An 8,127-nucleotide genomic window follows, 5' to 3' on the forward strand; every position below is an offset into this window, starting at 1 on the left:
ATTACGATATGTACACAATACAAGATGAATAACAAAGAACATGACCGCTAGCCCGCCAATGCCACTGACATGCTTGACATTACGAAAGTACCGATAGGCCAAGAAGAGTAGGCCAATATATTATAAAGATATCTGATTGATGGACTATGTCAGGGCATTTCAACGATTAGACACCTTCTTGTTTATATTCTTTGTATCTCGGGTACTGTATATTGTGCATCTGCGTCTTGAGTTGAAATAATGAACTGAGTTTTCAAATTTGAGAATATCCTAGTGGCATTATGGTGTATTCCTTATCAAAATTCGGAGCATCAGCAAAATGCTGTCAGTACACCTGGAAAACACATATGTGTAGGAAGTATCTTGATGTGTTCTTTAATAACCAAGAACCTATACTGTTACGAAATCATTAAAGGTCAACTGCATCTTCAAAAAGACTTTCCCTTATTTCGTACATTATGTGGTTAGGAACATGGATAAAATAATAAGAATTGCGAATACTCAATAGATCGGTTGTAATTTAATTTACAAATAGAAAAGCCATAAAACGGAAACGAAATCATTCAACCATAAAATGACGTCATGTAACTGACACGACAAGTCCTGGTAAACAGAAAGTTATATCTTTTGGTCAGTTTTTGGGATTGATTACGCTTTTTGCTGTAGATTTGGGTATTTCAGTGTGGTCATGAAAGCTGTTAAGAAGATCAGGTATCGAGGTAGATGTCATGTAGCGTATGGTTGATACTCTCACACGTACTGCCGGTTCTCACTTCATATTCCTGCAACAAAAAAATTATGGAAAGAAGAGGAATGCTGTACTCAGTGTCTGGAATCGGTAAGTGGAAATGTATTGTGTCTGGCAGTATTGTAAGAGTGTAACTAACCGTTTCTTCTTGTACATATATTGTTTGCACTCGAGTACATGTAGGACCAATTATGCCTTCAAAAGGTTATGAAGTATAAGTGTAGTAGTCTGAAATAAATCCACTTCACTAATTGAACAAGTATAGGGGCTTTACTTACAGAAAATGGAGTCTATGACAACTGACCAGCCTACTTCAGAACGGTTACGTGGCTAACCAGCTTTTTATGGAAAAGGTATACTCTCGGTTTTGAAAATGAAATTCTGTTCATGTTCATCATTGGTTTAGTCGTATTAGTCAATTTATTTACTGAATGAGGAGTGTCAGATATCCCTGACTGAACACCTCTTGTAGTCATTACTAGCACTACATCGATTTAGAGTTTATCTTCGAAAACAAGTTTTCAAGGAAGAACAAAAGGTAGTGCAGAGAAGAGATAAACGTTTCCAAACTTAAAATCATTCACTGATGAAGCTGTTTGAGCCAGAAAGCCTGCATGTCTTGTCGGCAGCAAAACTAAGAGGATGATATCGATGATCCATTAAGGTATTGTAATCTGTGTAGTTGTAGGCATACCTCTCAATATGTTGACATCTCAGTAGAGATAAAAAGGTACCACTATCACCATACCAGTTTAAATGTTAGGTACTGTCTAATTTTATGACTGTTCAAACCAACCCTTATCAGATTTCATATGCATTTTTGTAGGATGCAGTTGGCAATCCTTCATTAAGATACAACATTTGGTACACTGCCTTCAATCTGACAACATTTGGTATACTGCCTTATATCAGACTGTTACCAAAACTTTGTAATATTCTCTTACCTGTTCTAGATTACTTCAATGAAAAAATTGAAGCACTCATCACAACAAGACCAGGAACGGCGGATTTGACCAATTCTATTGAGATTGTTCATCCGCATTTGAATACTGACATCTTCAAAATCAGCTGAGACGAAGCTATTGCCAAACATAAAACCTGATATATTTCTCTCCCGGACACAGTAGTGGTCCGGTTGGATTAGTTATGTTGCATTTATTATTTTCAATAAAACTATTCATTCACAAGGAAACATTGCAAAATTGAAATCTCTTGAAAGTAGTGGATGAGAATTTTGATCAGATGGCGGTAACAATGCGCGCAGTAAGGATTCTTCGTTTCGTTGTTTTTACGTGGGATCCACAAGGCCAGTGAACAAAATTTCTCTACGCAGTGTTTCGCAGGTTCCTGAAAAGTAATTGTTGTGTTAGGAAATTATTTGGCAGCTCACTCGACGTTTCATCTGAATTAGACTCATTCACTCATGCATCGAATGAGGTATAATAATTCTGCGGCCATATTCCTGTTGATATCTACAGTAAGTCATGTCCAATGCATCAACATCAGGACACACTTATTGAAATGCTGTGATGCATTCTTCTGTCAGTTACTCGGAGGGACCTTCTTGCTGCATAAACTCTCCCTAATATTTATCACAAGCTGACAACGTCCATCCATACTGACATCTGTAATTGATGATTCCAAGATTCCTAACTGTTAAGAGGTGATGCACTAACTCACAAATAGCACTGTAGACAAGCGGCTTACATTGAACAAGCTATAGGCTGATCACACTATTGATTACTAACCTCCTTTGGTTAGTAATGTATAATCATACACAAACGACCTATCGTTATACGAAGCTGCCAGGGGTTCCACTGATGTTGGATGGAGCGAATCAACACCAGAAACGCGTCTGCATTTCCACATTATTTTCGTAGGTAAGTGCAAAAGGTATACTTTCATTCGACATCTGAGAACTCAGACTCATTTTCAATATCACTTGACGAATCCGTTACAAGCAAAACCTCCGCCATAAACTAAAATAAGCGCCCTGCGATCGGTAGTACACAAACATCTGCTGTGGTGAGAAGAGATGTCATGTACCTGACGTCACAATGCACATTCTGCTTTTTCTGTAAACAACCCAATATTGAGACTTTCAGTCCAAATTACGGCAATTTCCGATTAGTTTGAAATACGCAAAGTCGGCAATTTCGGTATAAAAATAATTCTGAACATGATTCCGCAAAGTTGTCTATGAAGATGCAGTTGACCTTTAAGTTGTTACAGAACAGATAGGCCTACGTTACGACTCGGTGTCCCGGTGAGCAGCAGAACACAACTACCGCGATCGTGAGCGCGACATGATCGGGGAATTACCTGTTTTAGTCGTGTCGCAAACCCAGTGTGCAGCAGCCTTTACCTGACCTCTTGTGATCAACATCCATTTGGAGTAGCTTTACAATAGCTTGCTAATCACTAATTATTGGAATTGAGTAGAAACCTGCAACATTACTATATAGTCACAAGTTATTATCAACAGTCACTACGATACTTACCACTGCAAATTTCAAGTCTACAGTAAGTGGTGGGTAGTCACTGTTCGGCAATATCGATTATTACCATATATGTCCTTTTAATGAACCGATGCACAGTTGTACAAGGTATATATCTACGAAATATATAAATGTATGCTGTGTTGTCAGCAAAACTATTTACAACTAAAACGATATTTCATCTATCTGATTTATTGTAATAGCTGGAGTGCAACAAGGACTGCAATCTTGTCTTGCCGACATGAATCCTGAGTCATCGGGGAATTGAGCTTCACGTACGTTCCATTTACAGTACTTTGTGTATTGGCCCCTATTTCTATCGATTATGTGAGAATTATGTCAACGATAATCATAACTGTCTTGAATTTGAAGATTTATATTTAATGTTTCAATAGTTCCAAATTACTATAGTACCAACATGAAATGAGAGAAGGATTGACATGCTACGTTTCGCACGGTTAATCGCCATCTGCATCGCTTTAATTTAGGATCTACCGCGTTGACTTCAGGAGGACATGTTCGTCAAAATTTTAAGGACTGCCAGTTTACCTTTGAGGGAAGAGATATCATCGTTATACCAAGTTCTCTTAATTACGGTATCAAGAAATAATTTGATAAGGAAATTTGTATGTAAACTACTTCGCCACCCGATTCGATATCTGCGTGCTTGGCTCTAATAATTAAAACCATATCGTCCATCTGCCCAATCTAGGTTTCTCCTTTACGTACTTGCAATGAACCTGTTTTTTGGATATCGAGTAAAGGAATAGTATGATTTTATGTACTTCGCATAAAGACTAAAAAACACAATACTAAGTAGGGTAGGCTGCCTTGGTTTTTACTGTGCTGTCTTGATTGACGATACAAAAAATCCGTAACCTTTAGGATTTCTAAAGTTTTGTTACGATTAGACTACTTCACGTACAAAAACGTGAGTCGAAATTATGTGTAGGCAACAATAAAGATACTCCGGTCTGCTGAAATGCAACGCAATCAGAATTTCATGAAACTGAGTGTTTGCAACCTTACTTAGTACGAAACACTTTCTTTTACCAGATGACAGTCATGATGAAGTCCCACCTAAATTCCGGAAATTAATGGGTGAGTAATCAGAGCAAAAAAATGAGTGATTTTGGTAATGAGATGAACAAAATTTGATCGTTGTTACTTTACGAGAGGCGATTTGACTTATAGCCCTACCTTACCTGGTGCTACCTTGCTCTCATTACTACTCTTCGGTACACATGGTTTAACACAGGGGTCTCAAACTCGAATTCGTTGCGACCAATTTACTAGTTTTTGAGTACGCCGCGGGCCGCAGCACAAATAATAGGGTTCCATACCGATACCAAGAAAACCATTACCGAGAATAGACTTTACCGAGAATAGACATTACCGAGAATGGTCATTACAGAAAATGGATATTGCCAATGCAGAGAATCGTCAATGCAAAGAATCTAACTTACTGGGATGGACGTTGTCGAGAAGTTAATACCTGAGAAACGACACCGAATGTGGCAACGCCTTGATGCACATACACACGACCTGTTCATGCCTGCATCTCATACATTACATTATAGATAATGTCCATTCTCGATAATGTTCATTCTCGGTAATGGCCATCCTCGGTAATGGCATTCTCGGCGGTGTTTATTCTCGGTAATGGCATTCTCGGTGGTGTTCATTCTCAGTAATGACATTCTCGGTAATGGTTTTCTCGGTATTGACCGGACACGAAATGATACTGGTATTTCTTCCATTTATTTCCAAGTAGGTCTTATTTGACGGGAACTTGCCGACTGGCATTCTACATACATCGGGAAATCTGATTTACTATTGTATATTCATGACGCGAAAAATCACATTTCTGAATACTTGAATAAAATTGTTGCCATAATTTGTCAACATAATGAGATATAGACACCATGCGATATGCCAATTGCATCGTGACATCATATAAGCTGTCGTGTTATAATTTTGCAGTTAGCGGACATTTGACGTGCCGTAATTATAGCTAGTATATTTATGAATTTATCAAAGAATGAGCTGATATCAGAGCATTTGTGCAGTGTGGCATAATCTGGTTGTCGGGCATTCTCCTGATAAGTAGGCTATTGATCATGTCATTGCCAAAGTCAAATTAAATCAGAGTTAGATTCACCTTCGAATACTGGAACAAAACAATAACGACATAAATATAATAACTAATCTGCCATAGTAATAGAAATGCTAAATTGGAGATCAATTCATTGGTGTTACAGCTGCAGAGCGTACTATGCTACTTTACTCGCCACCTTCAATCAGCGATTATAACATGAATAACGAGACCCAAGATGACCCTAGATCAGGGTGGTCAATCTGCTGCCGCAGAAGTAAATTTGTTTCTGGTACTTTTCAGCGATTCAAAAATCTTTCCCCAATATCGACAATCCTGACAGGAGGTCATGTACTAACAGTATAGCCTAACAAAGTGACTAAAACAATAGGCACACCCGAAGATACACGATAATTTATAACTTCCCCTAAATTTTGGAAAACAGTCCCTCCCATCAACTCTACCGGTGGATTTGATCACATAGGCTGTGAAAGGATATATTCTCAGAGTAATATTTGATACTACTTGACGAAATTCGTTTATGAATCTGCAAACATATTCCCCGCTGGGTCGACCACATCGAATCTCAGTAACTGTTAATAAAATTACCATTCGCGATTTCGGTTCGTATAGTGAGCCGATATGAAAAAGTTAATTATATATATATGTAACATTTGAAAAAGTTGATTTATCCGGAGTGCACTGAAGTGTTCATGGACAGCATAACATGGGCCGGATTCAAACCTTCAGCTCACTCGCGGGCCCTACTGCTCAAATAATTCCAAAAGGTTGCATAAAATTGGATGCCATTGTTTTTCACCTAGCAAATCAAATTTCTATGTCCGCGTTAACGGTTAAATCACTTTGATTACTCACAACGTTTACGAAGGGATACCGCTATACGACGAATACAACATAGAAAGCATAGAAATAGGCACAACTCAGATCGACGTCAGAGCCTCTGTTTGGGAGATTTATGACTGTATTTAGGCTGCCAAACATCGTAACCCTGCCAATTCCGTTATTTGCGAATATAGGGGCGGCTGGAATTGAACCGCTATATGTGATATACTGTTATGTACATTGGCTTGATAATATATCACGTTCTGGGGGTCACATATTTATATGCTTGCTATGTTCCCGTCGTCATCTAGCGTTTGCCCTGTGTATGCGTTGGGAGACATAGAACAGATCTAACCGTAAACGCCGATATTGGAATTTGATTCATTATTATTAAATCGCTATTAGGATTTTTCTGCAGGCCGGGAAATTTCCGAATCAGAAGTGCAACCACACATATTTTGTGTTATATTTTTGTATAAGGGTTTCACATTAGCGTTTTAGCTTTTGTGATTCGCCGGACAATTTTATTGTGGGGAAATCATTATGACCCCTTCCACGAGGGTGGCAATAAAATTCAACTTATAACTTTTCCGTCCTATGTCGCCGGAAGGAATTGCTGTGTGGTATAAAGGTTTCCACACTAGATCTCGTGAAGTTGTGGTCTTTCCTTGTTATTAGATGGTCCATCTTCTTTGATTTCATTCTACATACTACATTCGCTAGGCTCTAGGCCAGTGGTCGGGAACCTTTTTCGTCTGTAGAACCATGTTGGGCCAATATTTTCCATTTTACCTCCCAAAGAGCCATACATGTCAATGAATTGTTACGCCACAATTGAAAATTCGTGACGTGATGGCAGTACTAATTCAAACTCACTACATGGGATTCCTCGTGCTCATGGGCGTCATACTTTCTCTGAAAAACTAGTATAGGGTACTAATCATCCTGTGACAGCGTAATTCATCCTAAATAGCTCAGAATTTATAATAACTGATATTAATCTAATATAACTATAGGACTGATTCGTAAAGTCAAAATATTAATTGATTTCTCTATTCTCAAAGTATTTGGCGGTAACATAACGTTCCCTTACACGCCTACGCCCTACATCTTAACGACCGTTCTAGAAAGCTACTTACCAATCAAGAACGTCGACAGCTAAGCGTTGTTTGTAATTAGGATTTGTAATTGGAATGTCACTTCCAAGGCAGTTAATTTCTCAGCGTAAATCAGGAAGACAATGTGTGTTTTAAAATTTGATTGTCATATAGGCGTCCCTATGTCTGCTATTCTCTTCGATCAATCAACGTATGGTGCAATCCCAGAATACGCGCCGCACAACGTCAGGTATATCGAATTCGCGAGAGATGTTGGTCGATGGCGCTACAGCAACTTTAAAATGAGGATTTTGTAAAGAGGTCCGAGTCCTTTAACCCTGGATAAGCCGCGGTCTCAAATACATGTCTATGCTGCCACGAGAGTAATTATCCTGGTTCTTATGAAAATTTACCAACAAGTTACTGCAATATCGATAAAATTAGGTACAAAATTAAAAATATGTCAAAGAGCCATATCTTAAACCCCAAAGAGCCATATATGACTCGCGAGCCATAGGTTCCCGACCACTGCCGTATAGGCTATCGTTCGCACTATTGTTGTACGCTGCATGTTGCTATACATCGCATTGTTGGTACGATTCGGATTCTATTGATGCAATTCATAAATCCAATTCTCTCAATTCTCAATTTGTTGCTTCATTCACTTCGTTTTATTGCCATTAACCCACAGCGAGCTCTTGATGAGAGACGTGTAAATAAACGTTATATGACTGTACTGCCGTAGCATACTAATCGCATTCGGTATCTATCTATTTGACACAGACACCAATTGCGACAATCTGCTGAAGGTCATTAACGACAACACCAGGAACATGACTTCACACC

The sequence above is a fragment of the Botryllus schlosseri genome, chromosome 1 (assembly GCF_051294905.1).
Source record: "Botryllus schlosseri isolate E-star chromosome 1, Bs_hap1, whole genome shotgun sequence".
Taxonomy (NCBI): domain Eukaryota; kingdom Metazoa; phylum Chordata; class Ascidiacea; order Stolidobranchia; family Styelidae; genus Botryllus; species Botryllus schlosseri.